Below are 21,753 nucleotides of genomic sequence, written 5' to 3' on the forward strand. Positions count from 1 at the left end.
AGGGTACTCTCTAGTTCAAGGCACAGACAGATGTTTCTGTGGCCAGCAGCGAAAATTCAGAATGTTGTGTTGCCTCTCTGGTGCCAGGATCAAGGATGTCTCAGAGAGGGTGCAGAATGTTCTTAAAGGGGAGAGGGACCAGCAGGAGGTCATTGTACACATTGGAACCAATGACACAAGAAGGAAAAAGGATGAGATTCTGAAGAGAGAATAGAGAGAGCAAGGCAGGATTATAAAATGGAGGTCCTTAAGGGTAGTAATATCTGGATTACTCCCAGTGCTACGTGCTAGCGAGGGTAGGAATAGGAGGATTGAGCAGATGAATGCACGGCTGAGGAGCTGGTGTATGGGAGAAGGATTCACATTTTTGGATCATTGGAATCTCTTCTAGGGTAGAAGTGACCTGTACAAGAAGGATGGATTGCACCTGAATTGGAAGGCAACTAGTATACTGGCAGGGTGATTTGCTAGAGCTGCTTGGGAGGATGTAAACTAGTAAGGTGGGGGTGTGGGACCCGGGGAGATAGTGAGGAAAGAGATCAATTTGAGACTGGTACAGTTGCGAAAAGAAGTGAGTCAAACAGTCAGGGCAGGTAGGGATAAAAGCAGAGAACAAGATAGCACTGATAAATTAAACGGCATTTACTTAAATGCAACAGGCCAAACAAGGAAGGCAGATGAACTCAGGACATGGTTAGGAACATGGGATATCATAGCACTTACAGAAACATGGCTCAGGGATAGAGAGGATTGGCTGCTTAATGTTCTAGGATGCAAATGCGACAGGAAGGACAGAATGGGAGGCAAGAGAGAAGGGGGAGTGGCGTTTTTGATAAGGGATAGCATTACTGCTGTACCGAGGGAGGATATTCCCAGAAATGCATCCAGGGAAATTATTTGGGTGAAACTGAGAAATAAGGAAGAGATGATCACCTTATTAGGATTGTATTATAAACCCCCTAATCGTGGGAAATTGAGAAACAAATTTGTAAGGAGATCTCAGTTATCTGTAAGAATAATAGGGTGATTATGGTAGGGGATTTTAACTTTCCAAACATAGACTGGGACTGCCATAGTGTTAAGGGTTTAGATGGAGAGGAATTTGTTAAGTATGTACAAGACAAATTTCTGATTCAGTATGTGGATGTACCTACCAGAGAAGGTGCAAAGCTTGACGTACTCTTGGGAAATAAGGCAGGGCAGGAGTCCGAGGTGTCAGTGAGGGACAGGATGTACATGTATTTGTAAAGGCAAGGACTGATTAGGGATAGTCAACATGGCTTTGTACATGGGAAGCATTGTCTCACAAACTTGATTGAGTTTTTTTGAAGAAGTAAAAAAGATGATTGATGAAGGCAGAACGGTAGAAATGATCTATATGGACTTCAGTAAGGCATTCGACAAGGTTCCCCATGAGACACAGGTTAGCAAGGTTGGATCTCATGGAATACAGGTCCATTTGGATACAGAACTGGCTCAAAGGTAGAAGACAGAGGGTTGTGGTGGAGGAGGGTTGTTTTTCCGATTGGAGGCCTGTGACCAGTGGAGTGCCACAATGATCGGTGCTGGATCCACTAATTTTCACCATTTATATAAATGATTTGGATGTGAGCATAAGAGGTATAGTTAGAAAGTTTGCAGAAGACACCAAAATTGGAGGTGAAGTGGACAGCGAAGATTACAATGGGGTCTTGATCAGATGGGCCAATGGGCTGGGAAGTGGCAGATTTAATTTAGATAAATGCGAGGTGCTGCATTTTGGGAAAGCAAATCTTAGCAGGACTTGTAACTTGTACACTTGTACACTTAATGGTAAGGTCCTAGGGAGTGTTGCAGAACAAAGAGACCTTGGAGTGCAGGTTCATAACTCCTTTAAAGTAGAGTCACAGGTAGATAGGATAGTGAAGAATGTGTTTGGTATGCTTACCTTTATTGGTCAAAGCATTGAGTACAGGAGTTGGGAGGTCCTGTTATGGCTGTATAGGACATTGGTTAGGCCACTTTTGGAATATTGCATGCAATTCTGTTCTCATTCCTATCAGAAGGATGTTGTGAAACTTGAAAGGGTTCAGAAAAGATTTACGAGGATTTTGCCAGGGTTGGAGGATTTGAGTTATAGGGAGAGGTTGAGTAGGCTAAGTCTGTTTTCCCTGGAGCATTGGAGGCTGAGGGATGACTTTATAGAGGTTTATAAAATCATGAGGGGCATGGAGAGGGTAAATAGACAAGGTCTTTTCCCTGGGGTGGGGAAGTCCAGAACTAGAGGTCATAAGTTTAGGGTGAGAGGGGAAAGATATAAAAGAGCCCTAAGGGGCAACCTTTTCATGCAGAAGATGGCACGTGTGTGGACTGAACTGCCAGGGGAAGTGGTGGAGGCCAGTACAATTGCAACATTAGAAAGGCACCTGGATCAGTATATGAATAGGAAGGGTTTGGAGGGAAATGGGCTAGTTGCTGGCAGGTGGAACTAGATTAGGTTGGGATAACTGGTCGGCATGGATGAGTTGGATTGAAGGGTCTGTTTCCGTGCTGTACATTTCTATGACTGTAACATTGTGCAGGGTATAGAACCTTGGAAGTTGAGTGTGACCTTTGCAACTAAGATGAATCTTTCCAGCTTGCCTGACAGTACTTGTGCTTCTCCACCATTAGCAGCATTAATGCTCAGCACTATACCAACAGTAACCAAATCATGCATTATCACCACCCTTCTCTTTGCAGAAAACTGACTGCAAGCCAATCTGATTGATGGTGGCATCAGTGTCAATTTCACCAGTTTCTGTATCTCCCCTGCCCCACCTCATCCCAGATCCAACCCTCCAACTCAGCTCCACCCTCTTAAATTTCTCCCACCTATCCATCTTCCTTCCCACCTATCCACTCCACCCTCCACTCCAACCCATCACTATGACCCCCACTTGCATCCACCTATTGCCTTCCAAGCTACCTTCCCTCCCAGCTCCACCCCAATCCTATTTATCTCTCAGCCCCTTTGGTCACTTCCCCCCCACTCACATTCCTGATGAAGGGCTTATGCCCGAAATGTCGACCCTCCTGCTCCTCAGATGCTGCCGGACCTGCTGCGCTTTTCCAGCGCCAGACATTTTGACTCTGATTGCCAGTAGCTGCAGTGCTCACTCTCTCCAGGCCGCAGCAATGGCTGACTCACAGAGTCAGAACTGTTATGATGTCGAAGGAAGTAATTCGGCCCATCATGTCAGGACTGAGACATAGTAGTCATCACTCCTGGTACTTCAGGTGAGTACCGAGAAGATGACTTATGGATGCTGGGATATTGATAGGCTACTCAAGAGGTGGGAAGGATGTGTGTGGATTTGGGTTTAAGAGACTGGTGAGGAGAGGGGAGGCACAAGGGGCAGTTTGAGATAGGTTTCACTCCAATGAGGCCTACACAGGAGGCTCCTCACTTCTTTCCTTCTTCTTACCCGGAGTTGGAAAGTAGAAAACTAGCCAAATTTCATCTGCCAGTATATTGTAGTGGCTCAGGCAGAAATAGACTCTTAGTGGCTATTGATTGGCATAGTTGGCATATGTGTGGGCAGGCTGAATAGTATGGGAGATAGTTCAGGGGGAGGAGTGGGTGCAAGAGGAAGTAGTTGGCTTGCGACCCACTTTATTTACCATTCACTCCTGCCTTCTAATATGCTGGAAAGGGAACCATAAAATGCCCCCAACATATTTTTCCACTTCTTCGGTATTTTCTCCTCACTCATTTACCTTTGGAAGGATCCAGTTAGAACCAGGAATGACAAAATCTAGAATGTACTTTTTAAACCAGCAAGCACAATGCAAACAGACTTGAGAAAAGGTAGCCAACTCTCTCACCCACCTTTCCCAAATGAAATATTTTACCGTATATACTCATGTCTAGGTCAGTCTTATGCCTCGGTCAACCCCTTAGTTTTGGCCAAACAATCTTGCATTTTCCATATGTCTCATATACAAATCGACCCTAGTTCTTCACAGTTGCAGATCAACATTTATGAGTCAGTGTGCCTGCCTGTTGTGCTCCGCTCTGGCTTTCCAGTCATATTACTCTGTTCCGTTCTGGGTCTTCCAGTCCATCAGTCATTATGTTCCACTGCAGGTTTTCAGAATTACTGCAATGGTATGACAGTACAGGGCGACTGCCGTATCCGTTGAGTCCGTTTCTGCGGTTTCAGTTACCTGTGATTTACTGCAGCCTGAATATATTACGGGGAATGTTCCAGAACCAGGGACCAGGGGCTGTTGGGAAAGTAAATCTCCCATTTCAATCAATGGGTTTGCACCTATCCACGTTTTTGGGCTTCCACGGTGGGTCTTGGAACGTATCCCCCGTGAATACGGGGGTGGTACTACTGTACCAATCTACCATAGCAGTCCAAATGGAGACATGTTACTTTGTAGATAAATATTCAATAATGGCCATAACTCTTTTTCCTTTTATTGTTTATTGTTTTATGAAGAGATCTGGCTCTTGTTTGTCCATTTTTTAAAAATCATACTATCCCCTTGAATTTCATCCCCTTGAAAACAAAACCTCATGCATTAGCCGACCCCCTAATTTCAGCTTAAAATGACATCTTCAAAATTCAACCTACACCCGAGTATATACAGTATTTCTGAATGTCACCCTGTTTATTAACAAAGCTAAATGAAGGGAAGTGAAATGGGCAACTTTTGAAGCTATCAAACTTGACACAGTCTTACATTGATAAACTTACTCCTGGGCCGAAAATGTGTTGCTGGAAAAGCGCAGCAGGTCAGGCAGCATCCAGGGAACAGGAGAATCGACGTTTCGGGCACAAGCCCTTCTTCAGGAATGAGAAAAGTTTGTCCAGCAGGCTAAGATAAAAGGTAGGGAGGAGGGACTTGGGGGAGGGGTGTCGGAAATGTGATAGGTGGAAAGAGGTCAAGGTGAGGGTGATAGGTCAGACTGGGGTGGGGGCGGAGAGGTCAGAAAGAAGATTGCAGGTTAGGAAGGCGGTGCTGAATTCGATGGATTTGACTGAGACAAGGTGGGGGGAGGGGAAATGAGGAAACTGGTGAAATCCGAGTTCATCCCTTGTGGTTGGAGGGTTCCTAGGCGGAAGATGAGGCGCTCTTCCTCCAACCGTCGTGTTGTTGTGGTCTGGCGATGGAGGAGTCCAAAGACCTGCATATCCTTAGTGGAGTGGGAGGGGGAGTTAAAGTGTTGAGCCACAGTGTGGTTGGGTTGGTTGGTCTGGGTGTCCCAGAGGTGTTCTCTGAAACGCTCCGCAAGTAGGCGGCCTGTCTCCCCAATATAGAAACTTACTCCTGGAGCAGTCATGATAAAGTTACTCTCTTTGATTGTTTCGCATTTAATTCCTCCAACAATTATAACGTAACTTACAAGGTCTCACTATAGCATTATATCCCGTCTGTTTAGTTTTATTTTGAAATCTACTGACATTTGATGGCTTAAAAATGATCCTTAAGCATTTTGTTGAGATTTTTTGAGACCCGCATTACACGCATTTCATTTCAAAATCTCTGTCACCAAAGTTGTATTGTATTCATAACATAAAACAGCAAGGATGGCATTAAGGCACAAACAGCAATTTAGCTTCATAGGAGGCTTTTATTAAAAATTAGAACTATTGTGATCGTGTAGGACTACAAAAAGTCTGTAACACCAAATTTCCACATAAACCTGTACTTGTGCTAGATAGTGAAGTTATCTTCACTTTCAGGGGGCTGGTGAAAGTGAACAGTAACAGTTCACCATCACACTGCATAGCAATCATAACTTAAACTTAATTTCAATGAAATATTTTCATGCTGTTCATTACTTTCGTCTAGGGCTTACCACTTTATATAACTGTGCACTGCACACAGGACAAAACCTGCTGAGAGGGGATCATTGCACATTATGTATTTTCAGTGAAGATTAAGCCACCTAATACAAAGATTTAAAATATTGTCCATTCTTTATAATTGCATAATGATGTGCATTTATAGAGAAATATTATCCATGGGAAGCCTTGAACCTATTCTCATTTAATCAGTTTAATTAGACATTGGGCCAATTGAGTACTTTCTTGGAGACAGGAATTGTCCTTCTTAAAGCCTGGTGACTATTTAAGCACGAATGGGGATTCTAAAGCTACAACATTTATCATGTTCCGAAAATTATTTGATTCAAAGACTACAATTAATCTGATGGGAGGTTTTGTATTTTCTTGATTCATTCACAGTTTCTAAGTAGCGTTTCATGTATAAGTCTGGGTATCGTTTGGCTCCCTGCAGCTGAACAAATTAGAACCGTGGAAGTATGATGTGAATGAGTCTTTGAGCTCCCAGTATGTAATCTATTGTTAGACTGTGCTATTCTCATCACATAAAAATAAGCCATTTAGTGATTGCTCGTAGCAGTACAAGTAGTAGCACTCTCAAAAGACACTTAAACTGGCATAAACCTATGCGTTAGCTTGAACAGACTGCTTCGTGGTTATAGTTGCATTATGGTTCAATCTGTTGTAGATTCCTTCTTATACACTTGAACAGCATTTTCTAACTTTTGTAACATTTTATGAATTGAACAGAAATAATAGATTTAGCTTTCATCATGCCTACAAAGTAAGTCAAGGAACAGATTACCAAAACAAACTGAATATTGATAAAGTCAAATTAATGACTGTTTGAAAACATACAGGATTCTTGGCTTTATAAACAGAGAGGCACAAGTAATGGTTTGGGCACTGTACTTGTGAAAGTCAAATCTGATTGAGATAAAGCATTTTAACTCGTGCAGCTGCGTCTGTGAACCATGAATGGTTCAATTTGGAATCTGCCTCTATTGCTCCTCCTTGTGAACATGGGAGGTGCTATGTTCAGGGATGTGCCTTCCAGAATCAGATCTCTGGAACCATTTTTGCAATGATGGAGAAGCTTTCCACCTTTGTGAAAATTCAGGCTGTAGTATTCCTTCTTCTCTGGTTTAAGATTGCATTTTCCATTTTGATTCTGAAGTAAGAGTCCAGCCATTGGGTCAGATAGATGTCCTGTGCATCGTGCATAATGATGATATATTGAAAGGTCCGTCCTCTCATCACTCCTCCATTGAAGGCTGGTCAGTTTTTCTTCTCAGGCCCTACATTGGTAAACAATCCCAGAATCAGCACGGGACACAATCTGGAGCGTTATCTCCAGATGGTAGAGGTAATGTTTTGAAAGATTGTTTCCAGTTGAAGTCATTAAAGTAATTCAGGATTCTGATGGTTGAAGTCCAGATGTTTGGTCACAGTTGGCAAGATTCTGCCAGCTGTATAGTGGAAGGGCTCCCCATGAAGGAACTTTCCTAATCTGATTATTGGTTTTTCTTATAAAAGCAAGGTGCTGGAGAAATGGAGGAGTCGTCTGCAGATGCTGCCAGAACTGCTCCAGCACTTTCTGTTTTTGTTTTAGATCTTTAGTATCTGTGGTTCTTTGCTTTTAACTTATTTCTAGTATTAGACTCTGAGTCCAGAGCGGTGAGTCCTCTTGCAATGAACTAATGAAAAGACAACTTGGACCTCACCTGCCCATTTATGTTACTTTCTTTCAGAGGATGAGGGTGTTGTTGGTGAGGTCAGCATTTATTGCCCATCCCGAATTGTTGAAATTGCTGTGTGTTGGAGTCACATTAGGGAACCGGTTTGGGTTTTTTCAACAATTGAAAATGGTAATCATTAAACTCTTAATTCCAGTTTTTTTAAAAATTGAATTCAAATTCCACCATTTGCTGTGGTGGGATTCAAACCCAGGTCCTCAGAACATTACCTAGGTTTTTGGATTAACAGTCCAGCGATAATACTGCTCGACCATTACCTCACGTGAATACTATGTTTTTTAATCGAGGTCAAACATCCTACAAGGGAATCGAAGGGGTTTTGTGGCACAGTGACTGTGACCCTACCTCTAGGCCAGAAGACCCCAATTGTAATCCTATCTGCTCCAGGGAAGCACCATAACATCTGAATAGGTTAATTAAAATAACCATTACAATAATAACCAATAAAATAGCTACAAGGAAGTATCTGTGATATTGTGGGTAGTTCATTTGAGGCTCATGCAATGGTTCAGGAGAAAGGGAGGACTGAAGATGCTGGAGATCAGAGTCGAAGAGTGTGATGCTGGAAAAATACAGCCGCGGTCAGGCAGCATCTGAAGAGCAGGAGAGTCAACATTCTGATGATAGGCTCATGACTGAAACGTCGACTCTCCTGTTCCTCACTTGCTACCTGACCGGCTGTGCTTTTCTAGCACCACATTCTGACTCATGCAATGGTTCAAAAGTTTACCCATGAGTACCTACAACAAGCATATCTAGAAAGTGGCACAACTTATGTATGTTACATGTTCACTGAGCTGCAGTCAACCTCACCAGCACTAGGCACAAAGGTAGGACTAGACCAAGGAAGGTGATTTGACTCCTCTCTATTTAACCACCTGTTAGTAGACAAATAACAAATCTTGTTATTTCTTTTTAACAAGCAGCTGTCACAGCAATTAAAAATGCAGTTAACCAGATCAAATAAAAGAGCCAATTGCAAGATTTTCTTGAGTGAAATAATGAGATATTTTATTACCTACTAACTCTGAAACAAAATAAGAACATGATGTCGAACATACATATAAACAGAGGTGATAAATTCAAATGAGAGTAAGTGTCTGATATAGATGGAAAGAATCAAGGTTCAAAGTCGATAGAGTCCATAAGGTGTTAGATTTTTAACCTGCGACCATTGCTTTCTCATTGACTTTTACCCCCAGCCATGGTGAAATTTGCAGATTTCTTTGAGTTCTCAGTGAATAGTTTTTCCAATTCACTTGTTCATCAGGTGTTGTTTTTGGATAATCCAATGAATGGTTTGCATCAGTATTTACTGTGGAAAAGGATATGGAAGATATAGATTGTAGGGGAATAGATGGTGACATCTTGCAAAATGTCCAGATTACAGAGGAGGAAGTGCTGGATGTCTTGAAACAGTTAAAAGTGGATAAATCCCCAGGACCTGAGAACTTTGTGGGAAGCTAGAGAAGTGATTGCTGGGCCTCTTGCTGAGATATTTGTATCATCGATAGTCAGAGGTGAGGTGCCGGAAGACTGGAGGTTGGTGTCATTGCTTAAGAAGGGCAATAAAGACAAGCCAGAGAACTATGGACCAGTGAGCCTGACGTTGGTGGTGGGCAAGTTGTTGGAGGGAATCCTGAGGGACAGGATGTGCATGTATTTGGAAAGGCAAGGCCTGATTCAGGATAGTCAACATGGCTTTGTGCGTGGGAAATCATGTCTCACAAACTTGATTGAGTTCTTTGAAGAAGTAACAAAGAAGATTGATGAGGGCAGAGCAGTAAATGTGATCTATATGGACTTCAGTAAGGTGTTCAACAAGGTTCCCCATGGGAGACTGATTAGCAAGGTTAGATCTCATGGAATACAGGGAGAACTAGCCATTTGGATATAGAACTGGCTCAAAGGTAAAAGACAGAGAGTGGTGGTGGAGGGTTGTTTTTCTGACTGGAGACCTGTGACCAGTGGAGTGCCACAAGGATCAGTGCTGGGTCCTCTACTTTTTGTCATTTACACACATGATTTGATGCGAGCATAAGAGATACAGTTAGTAAGTTTGCAGATGACACCAAAATTGGAGGTGTAGTGGACAGCGAAGAGGGGTACCTCAGATTACAATAGGATCTGGACCAGATGGGCCAATGGGCTGAGAAGTGGCAGATGGAGTTTAATTCAGACAAATCGAGGTGCTGCATTTTGGGAAAGCAAATCTTAACAGAACTTATACACTTAATGGTAAGGTCCTAGGGAGTGTTGCTGAACAAAGAGACCTTGGAGTGCAGGTTCATAGCTCCTTGAATGTGGAGTCGTAGGTAGATAGGATAGTGAAGAAGGCATTTGGTATGCTTTCCTTTATTGGTCAGAGTATTGAGTACAGGAGTTGGGAGGTCATGTTGTGGCTGTACAGGACATTAGTTAGGCCACTGTTGGAATATTGCGTGCAATTCTGGTCTCCTTCCTATCGGAAAGATGTTGTGAAACTTGAAAGGGTTCAGAAAAGATTTACAAGGATGTTGCCAGGATCTGAGCTACAGGGAGAGGCTGAACAGGCTGGGGCGGTTTTCCCTGGAGTGTCGCAGGCTGGGGGTGACCTTATAGAGGTTTACAAAATTATGAGGGGCATGGATAGGATAAATAGACAAAGTCTTTTCCCTGGGATCGGGGAGTCCAGAACTAGAGGGCATAGGTTTAGGGTGAGAGGGGAAAGATATAAAAGAGACCTAAGGGACAACGTTTTCACGCAGAGGGTGGTACGTTTATGGAATGAGCTGCCAGAGGATGTGGTGGAGGCTGGTGCAATTGCAACATTTCAGAGGAATTTGGATGGGTATATGAATAGGAAGGGTTTGGAGAGATATGAGCCGGGTGCTGGCAGATGGGACTAGATTGGGTTGGGATATCTGGTCAGCATGGACAGGTTGGACCGAAGGGTCTGTTTCCATGCTGTACATCTCTATGACTCTAAATAGGAAGAAAAGATCTTTCAGTCTTTTCTGTTAAGAAGTCATGCTTTTTCTGTCTGCTCTGTTTCCCAAAAGCAGCTGTCAAAATGGAGCTTTCTGTGTTTCCTGAGTCCAGGCTCACTGTCCCTCAAAGTTCAAAAACCTGTGGACTAGCCATCCATTTCCCAACATGCAAAACCATCATGCAAGTCGGAACCAAAGCAGGGTACACATGTCTCCTGAAGCGGATCCAGCTGCATGGCCTCAAAGTACCCAGGTGAAATGGTAATTTCAGTGTGTCAGCCCCATTCATAGAATCAATCATATAATCATAAGAATCCAACAGTGCGAAAAGAGACCACTGGGCCCATTGAGTTTGCTCTGACTCTCTGAACAACATCCCACCAAGACTCAACTCCCCATCCTATCCCTGGAACTCTGTATTTACCCTGGTTAATCCATCTAGCCTGCACATCCATGGAACCTACAGGACACGTTAGCATGGCCAATCCACCCAACTAGCACTCTTTAGACTGTGGGAGGAATCCGGAGCACCTGGAGGAAGCCCATACATACACTGGGAGAATTTGCAAACTCTATCCAGACAGTCAGTCCAAATGGGTATCTTAGACCCACCACAATCCACAAAAAGACAGTCACATCAGCCACTCTGGGTTAGCATTTGTCCATTTTTCATAATTATTTCAGTCCATGAATCGTATTAGTTATCAATCAGATGATGAAATTTAAAATTGGTAGCTGGTAACAATGTTCATTGACTCGCACCTCTTCTGAATGTATGTATGTGTTTGTGTGCGCCCATGTGCTCATGCACACGCATGTGCTTGTGTCTGTGAGCAGGTGTGGAGGGGAGGTGTTGGAGTGAGGACAGAAGGAAAGAGCCACAGTTACACATTTCCACTCCATCTGATCGACAGTCTTAGTCTGACTGTACATGCATGTAGAGAATGGCAGCTTGGACAAGATGGCACAGAACTATAAACATGCAAAGAGTCAATGGCACTGAACTTAATTGATACTTCTACTGCTTGCCTGCTACAAATTTGGACATGGCATAAACAGCTGCTTTCAACTATTTTGCCGAGTGCTCTAACGATCATCACCAGAGGTCTTGTTAGAGAGCAACAGAATCATTACAAAATGTCAGGATCGATATATTCAAAACAGACACAGGAAAAATTGAAGAAAACTATTGAGAAAGGAAAAGTGCCATTTTGGAACAGATTAACAGCAGAGAAGGAGAGAAATTGTTACTAAGGACACTTCATAAAAAAGGCTTTATTCATGATTGTCAAAGATTGGTGCACTGCCTACTCCACAGGTTTTTTTTTCAAAACTAGGAATCTCTGCCAATTCACACTGGTTTGGGATGGTGCACAAGTGTGTACCTGATTATTATGCTAATTAGGAAATAATGACATGAAGCTGCATGAGGCCACCATTTGAAACATTCTCATCATCACCAGAGACTTTACAAACATAGCACAAGCTGTTGAATTCTGCAATGAAACACTTCATGAAAAAATAATTGTGACTGGGCCAATAAATAGTGTATAGGGCTTCTACTGTTGTCCTATCTGCTTCTTCTGTGCAAAACACAATTTTATATGAGCTGGCAAGCCCTTCATCAGGTTGGTGATGATCTACAGAAACTGGTTTACAAATGTTGGTTCAGACTCTGCCAAGATTGAGACATTCACCTATGACTACAATTGAATCCATTCACATGGCTCTATTTCATTTTTTGACACTTCAGATGAAAAGCCTTTGCCTTGATGAAATGTTTACTTCTTCAGCTGATTTTTTTTTTAGTAAAAGGATCCTTTCTCAATTTGGAATGCACAGCAATTTACAAATTATGTATTGAGAGATGATCAATACATAACTAAAGAAGTAATTTCTTATTTATATGTTAAATTTTTTTTTAATAGATTAGTCAGCATCTTTTCTAAAATTGAAGGTAGGCTATTGACTCAGTTCGAGTAAAGCAACAAACCTCTTTTCAAACCAGCAGCACTTAGAACCAACCGAAACATTAAAAAGAGGAAGAGAACAAGTTGAGTTCTGAACCCTGCCATGAGATTTTCAAATTGTGAGGATTGGATTAGACAAGGGCTCCTGATGGATTGGAATAAATTAAATGATTTGGCATCAGGAGTAGAGTATAGTACCAGAGAAACAAGTTTTGTTTTTGCTTAAACCAAGAAGACACTGCAGCAAGATATCCGAAATGAAATGCCAGATTGAATTCAATCAGAGAATAGAAATATAGCCAAAAGCTTCGAAGACTAATAACATCTCAAAGGCAATTGAAAGAAATAAAACTAAAGGATTATGCTGAAGTAGTTCTAAAGAAGCCAAGAGAAGTTAAAATGTAATTTTTTGGTAACAAATTTGGTCTGTTCTTTATGGCACCACAGCAGCTGCAGAAACAGGCATTTTCTTCCTGAAGTTGAATACGTCATGCTGATAACAGCTGGCAGATGAAATATGATGGAGGGCAATTTATCATTTTCAAGATATACTATTGAGAATTTCAAAGATATATGAATTCAAATAAAATTAGAATATGCTTACAAAAATGAGGATCAGATTTAATTAGTAGAGCAGACTGAAGTAGTTTGGCTAAAACAAAACTGCACTTATGCAGCGACCATTTCTGTTACACGTTTCTGCTCAATGAGTCAACTTGAAGCAAAATAAATTACTCCCTGAATTAAGAAGCCCTCTTTCTATTCCCAAAATACACAAAGTACAATTCTAGGCTGAAAATTCAAACTTTGGATAAACATTTCTTTATTCACAGTGATGTATGTCATGAGTGCTATATCTTATGTTTAAAGGCAAATGATTTCTATTAAATTGCCATGTTTTTTCAACTATTGAAAATTTATATTCTCAATTCACTATTAGTTTTGTTTTATGCGTTCAATTTTGTAGGTGGCTTTTTTTTTCAAAATGAGCCTGAGAGTGGATGTTGAAGTGGAAATGTCTCCAGCAACGTGCAAAGGTAAAGTACCGTAAGCTGCAATTTCAATCATCTGGAGAGGCATTTTATGATATCACCGAGGGAGGAATTCTATACAAAATTATCTGTTCTCAATGTGCTTTCAAGCACAGTTTGGAATCAGCTGTGGACATGGGATGATTGAGAGGTGTCAAGAAATAAAAAAAAAACTTCTCTGTTAAACTTAGAATGATCTGGATTTAGAATGATTGCAAAGTAGAAAATCCTTCAAGTCAGTCAATTGAAACCCAGGGCTTCTTGCACTTCATCTGAATTGGAATTGAATTTTATATTGGATGTTTTCCAAATTGAAATGTGTTTTGCCAAGTTATCCAGCGTCTTTGTGAATGGATGAAATCCAAATCAATAGCTAATTAACTAGTGTAAACTGGGTTCATGACTTAGTAGTTTAGGACTGACTACATAATGTATTCAATTGTAAATATAAATAGCTATCATATCTAATTTAGACAACTTTAATATAAATGTTGGTGAATATAAACAAAAGATCAAGTTTGTATTGTTGGAGATCTATCCCTGGCAACAATTAATGATTAACTCATTACTTTCCGGGTTTATAAATGTAACAGTAATGATTCATTAAATTCATGAGAATTCTCCAAATTACTCCAAAAAAAAGCTTTCTGTAATACTTTAGTACCTAACAACTTCATCAGAATGTGGTAGAAATGAACCAGGAAATTACAGACCAATGACTCTCATGTTGGCAGTAGGGAAGCTATTGGAGAAAATTCTGAAGGAGAGAATTAATATCCACTTGGAAAACATGGCTAAATTAGGGATAGTCAGCATGGCTTTCTCAGAGGGAGGTCAAGCCTAACAAATTTATTAACCTTTTTGAAAAATGTGATCAACTGTATGGACGAGAGAAGTTCAGTTGATGTAGTTTATATGGATTTTACAAAGCTTTTGATAAGCTTTTGACATGGGAAACTGATTGAGAAGGTTAAAGCACTTGGAATTCAGAGAAACTTGGCAAGATGGATTAGAAACTGACTTAGTAATAGGACTCAAAGAAGCCTGTTTGAGTGACTGGAGGCTGGTGTCCACCGGTGTACCACAAGGATCAGTACTGGGACCCTTATTGCTTGTTTTATATATATATACATAAAAATATCAGTGAAAATGTGGGGAGCAATGTTAAGCATGTTTGCAGATGACACCAAGATTGATAGGGTGGTTAATAGTGAAGAAGATACTTGTAGGCTACAGGAAGATATAGATGGGTTGGTCAGATTGGCAGAACAGAGGCAGATGGTATTTAACCCTGATAAGTACGAGTTTTTGCACTTTGAAAGATGAAACAAGGGAGTATTTAATGAATGGCAGACACTCGGTAGCTCAGAGGAACAGAGGGATCTTGGGGTAATTATTCAGAGCACATGAATAGGATAGTTAAGAAGGCATATGGGACACTTGCTTTCATCAGTTGTGGCAGAGTATAAGAGTAAGGAGAATATTGGAGTTGCACAGAGCATTGGTTAGGCCACAATTGGAGTACTGTGTGCAGTTCTGGTGCCTTACTGCAGGAAAGATAGGGACTCACAAGGATGTTGCCTGGAATGGAGAAATTGAGCTATAAGGAGAGACCAGTATATTTTCTTTCGAGCAGAGATGGCTGAGGGTTGACATGATTGAGGTGAATAAGATTATGAGGGGTGTGCACAGGGTATGAAACAGGGAGCAGCTATGTCCCTTTGTTGAGGGGTCAGTCATGAGAGGGCATAGTTTTAAGATAAGAGGCAGGAGATTCAGAGGGGGTTTTAAAAAAATGCCTTCACTCAATGGGTGGTGGAAATCTGGAATGCAGTTCCAATGGAGGTAGTGGGGGCTGAAAACCTTATAACCTTTAAAAATATTTGAATGAGCACTTGAAATAACATAACATTAAAGGATTTGGGACAAGTGCAGAAAGTTGGGATTAGCGCATCTCGAGTGGTAGCTATTGCTGGTGCAGACTCGATGGGCCAAAGGGCCTTTTCTGCACTCTGTGACTCTATATCCACCGACTGTGCTCGGAAATCCCTGACAGGACTCATAACATTTTCTTATCCTAACTTCTTTTTATCTGAATGCTTCCTCTTTCTCATATGATTATCATCTTCTCAAAAGTTGAAGGTTTTAGTTTTTCATAACCCGCGAGCTCCAGTCACTTCGACAATCTACAAGCCAGTTGTCAAGGACATCCTTTAGAATATTGACTGGATTTTGTGGTGACCAACAAAGGAATGGCATTTGCCATTGACCTGAAAGAAAATTATCCGTAAACTCCTAACAGAATGTGTGCAACCAACCTCTCCTTCATTAAGGTCACCTTGAATCTGGTGCCAACTCAAGGGTTTCTCCAGGCATCCAGTAACATCAAACGACAACATCAAACATGGTCATCAACAAATCAGATGAATCCTCAGGATAGCACACCAGAAACTAAAATCATTGAATCCCTTTACATTTCATTTTTGATTAGTTCGGCCATTAAAATAAATGTGATATACACATGCCATTAAGGCACAATAGAAAAATAATACTTATTAGAATGTCAAAATTTGGCTTCAACAAGTACAAAATTACTATGATGGCCAGTGAAGCTGTTTAGTTGTAATTTTTATTAAAAATCCAGTTCTAACTCTTTCAATAATGTGTAACGTTTTAAAGGTTTTCAAGAAAGGGTACAAGTTCTCATTAGAGTTCAGTTTGATTGAGCTCTGGGGGATTTCAACCAAGAGCATCCTCGAGGGAAACACAGAATCAGTGATAGCGTCTTCTGGCTTTCTGTATTTAACAGCATATGTGTGGTCTTCAGAAGTTGTTGTCAGTTTCAAAGGAGAAATGAAGGGGAAACCTGACAGTTTTGCTGTCATTATTGCTGCAAAGTCCAGGCAAGTCCTTTTCTGATGAGTTTGCAAGGAAATCCATATTGATACAAGAAAATTTGTATGACCGCAGAAATTAAGAAACCATGGGGGTTCAGTAGTCCAAAATTTGTGTAATAAAGTCAGTTGATGAACTGTTTCAAGAATTTGATTATATTTTCCACTCAGATTTGCATACACTATTTAAACCTCAGTTCATAAAGATACATTTGAAGATATTAACACCTGACCTGTAAGAAAAAGTTTGTTACATGCTGAGATGCTTAGGTAGTATCTGAATGGTTAAATATGAAGGATTCCTTTAATAGCTTTTACTTTATCATTGATTTTTTCTTCTTTAGCAATTCTGCAATATCTTCTTTATAAAATAGGACTTATTCCCTTCCTGCTCAATCAAAATGCATGTACATGACTATCCAGCCCAATCAATAATGTAACCAATATAACTATGCAGGAGTGGTCATTATTCATGATTCATCTTGAAACAAGCTGCATGTTCTACAGGACTGGACAGAAACCTTGAAAATGATGAAGGGCTAAAGCAACTTTGATTAAGGAAACATTTGATTAGGTCATAGGGACGAATCTTCTGATATATTGACCAAGTATCAATTTCATCAATTTTATGGAGGATTTCTCTCTGTGAGTCCCAATGAGATTTTGTGCTGTATCATCTCAAATCCACCTCATTAACTACCTACTCCTCTACAGTGTGCATCTCATCCAGTGCTAGCCCGATCATCCTACTCACTAAAACTAGAGGTACTCACCAATAACCAGATATCTGGGAAAACACTGGATCCATGGTGCCCTCACCATCTTTAATCCCTGACTGAATAATCATCCAAGCATCAGCCCTTTGGCATTGTTCTTCATGGTAATGTCATGGTGCAGCCACTGCAAACACATGCAGTTCACAGCATATAGCTGGCATGGCTTCACTGCCTCACGCGTACAATTCCACTTCATTGTCCCAGTTGCTCTCTATCCACTGGGCCACACAGTTTACCTGCCCTTAGTCATAAATTATTGTTCACTAAGTCACTGCTACTCTGTCCCCAATGCTAACTGCAGACCTGTATCTTATTATTGTCCAATGGGGTCTGTCACAGAGAGGCAAGCTAGAGGACAATTCAAAAGATGAGCTTTTATTTACAGTAATCAAAAATGAACACAAACAAATGAGTAGAGGCTATAGTTCACCCCAAAATGCAAATAAAATGCATTCTGGAGCACAGGCAAGAAGCTGTTGTGTTTGAGAGTCATGGTGCCTCACAAAGCTGGTTTTAGGGAACAAGGATACCCAGTGCACCCATGGTGGATGACACCATTACACAACTGGATTAGTGGTGCTGGAAGAGCACAGCAGTTCAGGCAGCATCTAAGGAGCAGCGAAATCGATGTTTCGGGCAAAAGCCCTTCATCAGGAATAAAGGCAGAGAGCCTGAAGCGTGGAGAGATAAGCTAGAGGGGGGGTGGGGGTGGGGAGAAAGTGGCATAGAGTACAATAGGTGAGTGGGGGAGGGGATGAAGGTGATAGGTCAGGGAGGAAAGGGTGGAGTGGATAGGTGGAAAAGGAGATAGGCAGGTAGGACAAGTCTGGACAAGTCATGGGGACAGTGTTGAGCTGGAGGTTTGGAACTAGGGTGAGGTGGGGGAAGGGGAAATGTGGAAACTGTTGAAGTCCACATTGATGCCCTGGGGTTGAAGTGTTCCGAGGCGGAAGATGAGGCGTTCTTCCTCCAGGCGTCTGGTGGTGAGGGAGCGGCGGTGAAGGAGGCCCAGGACCTCCATGTCCTTGGCAGAGTGGGAGGGGGAGTTGAAATGTTGAGCCACGGGGCGGTGTGGTTGATTGGTGCGGGTGTCCCGGAGATGTTCCCTAAAGCGCTCTGCTAGGAGGTGCCCAGTCTCCCCAATGTAGAGGAGACCGCATCGGGAGCAACGGATACAATAAATGATATTAGTGGATGTGCAGGTAAAACTTTGATGGATTTGTAAGGCTCCTTTAGGGCCTTGGATAGAGGTGAGGGAGGAGGTGTGGGCGCAGGTTTTACAGTTCCTGCGGTGGCAGAGGAAGGTGCCAGGATGGGAGGGTGGGTTGTAGGGGGGCGTGGACCTGACCAGGTAGTCACGGAGGGAACGGTCTTTGTGGAAGGCGGAAAGGGGTGGGGAGGGAAATATATCCCTGGTGGTGGGGTCTTTTTGGAGGTGGCAGAAATGTCGGTGGATGATTTGGTTTATGTGAAGGTAGGGTGGAAGGTCAGCACCAGGGACGTTCTGTCCTTGTTACGGTTGGAGTGGTGGGGTCTGAGGGCGGAGGTGCAGGATGTGGATGAGATGCGTTGGAGGGCATCTTTAACCATGTGGGAAGGGAAATTGTGGTCTCCAAAGGAGGAGGCCATCTGATGTGTTCTGTGGTGGAACTGGTCCTCCTGGGAGCAGATACGGTGGAGGCGGAGGAATTGGGAATATGGAATGGCATTTTTACAAGAGGTAGGGTGGGAAGAGGTGTAATCCAGGTAGCTGTGGGAATCGGTGGGTTTGTAAAAAATGTCTGTCAAATCGGTCGTCGTTAATGGAGATGGAGAGGTCCAGGAAGGGGAGGGAGGTGTCAGAGATGGTCCAGGTAAATTTAAGGTCAGGGTGGAATGTGTTGGTGAAGTTGATGAATTGCTCAACCTCCTCGCGGGAGCATGAGGTGGTGCCAATGCAGTCATCAATGTAGTGGAGGAATAGGTGGGGAGTGGTGCCGGTGTAATTACGGAAGATCGACTGTTCTACGTAGCCAACAAAGAGACAGGCATAGCTGTGGCCCATATGTGTGCCCATGGCTACCCCTTTGGTCTGGAGGAAGTGGGAGGATTCGAAGGAGAAATTGTTAAGGGTGAAGACCAGTTCGGCCAAACAAATGAGAGTGTCGGTGGAAGGGTACTGTTGGGGACGTCTGGAGAGGAAAACACAGAGGGCTTGGAGGTCCTGGTCAATGTGGATGGAGGTGTAGAGGGATTGGATATCCATGGTGAAGATGAGGTGTTGGGGGCCAGGGAAACGGAAGTCTTGGAGGAGGTGGAGGGCACGGGTGGTGTCTCGAATGTATGTGGGGAGTTCCTGGACTCGGGGGGATAGGACAGTGTCGAAGTAGGTCGAGATGAGTTCAGTGGGGCAGGAGCATGCTGAGACAATGGGTCGGCCAGGGTGGTCAGGCTTGTGGATCTTGGGAAGGAGGTAGAACCAGGCAGTGTGGGGTTCCCCGACTATGAGGTTGGAAGCTGTAGGTGAGAGATCTCCTAAGGTGATGAGGTTCTGTGTGGTCTGGGAGATGATGGTTTGGTGATGGGGGGTGGGGTCATGGTCAGAGGGGGCGGTAGGAAGAGGTGTCCTCAAGTTGGCATTTGGCTTCAGCAGTGTAGAGGTCAGTGCGCCAGACTACCACTGCACCCCCTTTATCCGCTAGCTTGATGGTGAGGTTGGGATTGGAGCAGAGGGATTGGAGAGCTGCGCGTTCTGAGGGTGAGAGGTTGGAGTGGGGGAGGGGGTAGACAGGTTGAGGAAGTTAATGTCCTGGCGGCAGTTGGAAATGAAGAGGTCGAGGGCAGGTAATAGGCCAGCGCGGGGTGTCCAGGTGGATGCAGTGTGTTGGAGGTGGGCGAAGGGGTCCTCGGAAGGTGGGCGGAAATCCTGATTGTGAAAGTAAGCTCTGAGGAGGAGGCGGCGGAAGAATTGTTCGACGTCACGGCATGTATTAAATTCATTGATGTGGACAGAGGGGGATGAAGGTGAGTCCTTTGCTGAGGACTGATCATTCGTCCTCAATGAGGGGAAGGTCTGGAGGGATGGTAAAAACTCGGCAGGGCTGGGAGCTGGGATCTGGTGTGGGTGAGGGGGAAGTGATGTCACGTGTGATGCATGAGGAATTGTGAGGGGCGGAAGTGGTTGTGGGAGTGGCTGTGATGGGAGAGGAAGTGACATAATCAATCAGCGTGGGGGTGGCAGCTGCATCAGCAGCATGGCTAATGGCGTCTCAGTAGTTTCCGAGGCCAGGGGAATCTTCTGGAATGTTTGAGGAGTGCTGGTTATGGAGTTGGGTAGATAAAAGTTTGGTGTACTTACAGTTTTTGATGTTTGAGATGGAATTGAAATACTGTTTGTTGAGAGTATGAATTCTCCTGAGGATGTGGTACAGAGTGGGTCCTTTGCAATTCTGAGAGAGTGTGGCTCTCAGCTGAGGCAGGGATGACTGTCGAGAGGTTAGGTGCTGGCGCATTGTTGCAAGCGTGGAGCGGAGGATCTTGAAGGAGAACTGTTGCTGGTGTTTTTGAATCTGTAGTCTGTACTGTTTGTCCTGTTCGGGTCCGAACTCTGCTGGTTTAAAGGTGGTCCGTCTGAACTCTGCTGGTTTAAAGGTGGTCCGTCTGAACTCTCTGGTTTAAAGGTAGTCCGTCCGAACTCTGCTGGTTTAAACTCCCTATCTGATGCTACAGATGACTATTTAACACTTTATGATGGCTGTTGAACCCAGTTCTCATTTGTTGGAGCTGACATCACTCAGGTTATGTCTAGTTTGTAGCTAATACAACTCAGCTCTGTCATGCTCCTCCTCTTCTTCCTTATTGGGCGACTGCTCTCAGTTCCTCAGCATCTAGCTCATCGCCTTGTTGCCTGACTTAATTGTGCAGAGTACAGCACATGATGACAATGTGACATATGCTATCGAGGCTATACTGGAGGCCCCCCTTTCTCCCCCCACTCCGGTCCAAACAGTTAGGCCACATCTTCAGTTGCTGTATTATACCGTGGCCCTGCTGAATTAGGTCAGCACTGTATCTGCAGTCTGCATCAGATAGGGAGTTGTGTAATGGTGTCATCCACCATGGGTGCACTGGGTATCCTTGTTTTCCTATAACCAGCTTTATGAGGCACCATGACCCTCAAACGCAACAGCTTCTTGCCTGTGCTCCAGAATGTAGAAGTCATGGCAATGTCATGGTAGTGGGCACACCTCCAGGAAGTGGGAACGGCGATGATAGATCAACTAAACATTATGGAATGGAACACCTTCCTGTTGATGAATTCCGCAGTGTAGGGATACTGCCCTCTCAGCGCCATATGTGTGCAGTCAATGGTCCCTTGTGTCTGGGGGAGCCCAGCTATGTTCCTGAATCTCACTGCCCAGGCTGTAGCACTTGTCATGGGAAAACAAAATGAGCTGGTGTGACCTTGCACTGATAGCATTGGTCACTGTCCTGCTGTATTTGTGAGTACATGGCAGAGAGATCCCACACACTTCACCCATCATTCCTGGAAAGGAAC

At 43.1% G+C, this 21,753-nt stretch overlaps 1 long non-coding RNA gene across 2 annotated transcripts in view; it reads left to right on the forward strand.

Annotated features, from left to right (window-relative positions):
- LOC122558420 (uncharacterized) overlaps positions 1 to 21,753 on the forward strand; it is a 435,990-nt gene that overhangs the window by 396,319 nt on the left and 17,918 nt on the right. Inside the window, exon 3 of one of the 2 annotated variants that reach the window (XR_006314126.2) lies at positions 13,483 to 13,552. The exons of the other annotated variant lie outside the window; for it this stretch is intronic. This is a non-coding gene — a long non-coding RNA (uncharacterized LOC122558420). The remainder of the gene's footprint in view (positions 1 to 13,482; positions 13,553 to 21,753) is intronic. 2 annotated transcript variants of the gene reach the window in all.

Source organism: Chiloscyllium plagiosum, unplaced genomic scaffold, assembly GCF_037043375.1.
Source record: "Chiloscyllium plagiosum isolate Xiang-an unplaced genomic scaffold, Cpla_swu_hap1 HiC_scaffold_17, whole genome shotgun sequence".
Lineage (NCBI taxonomy): Eukaryota > Metazoa > Chordata > Chondrichthyes > Orectolobiformes > Hemiscylliidae > Chiloscyllium > Chiloscyllium plagiosum.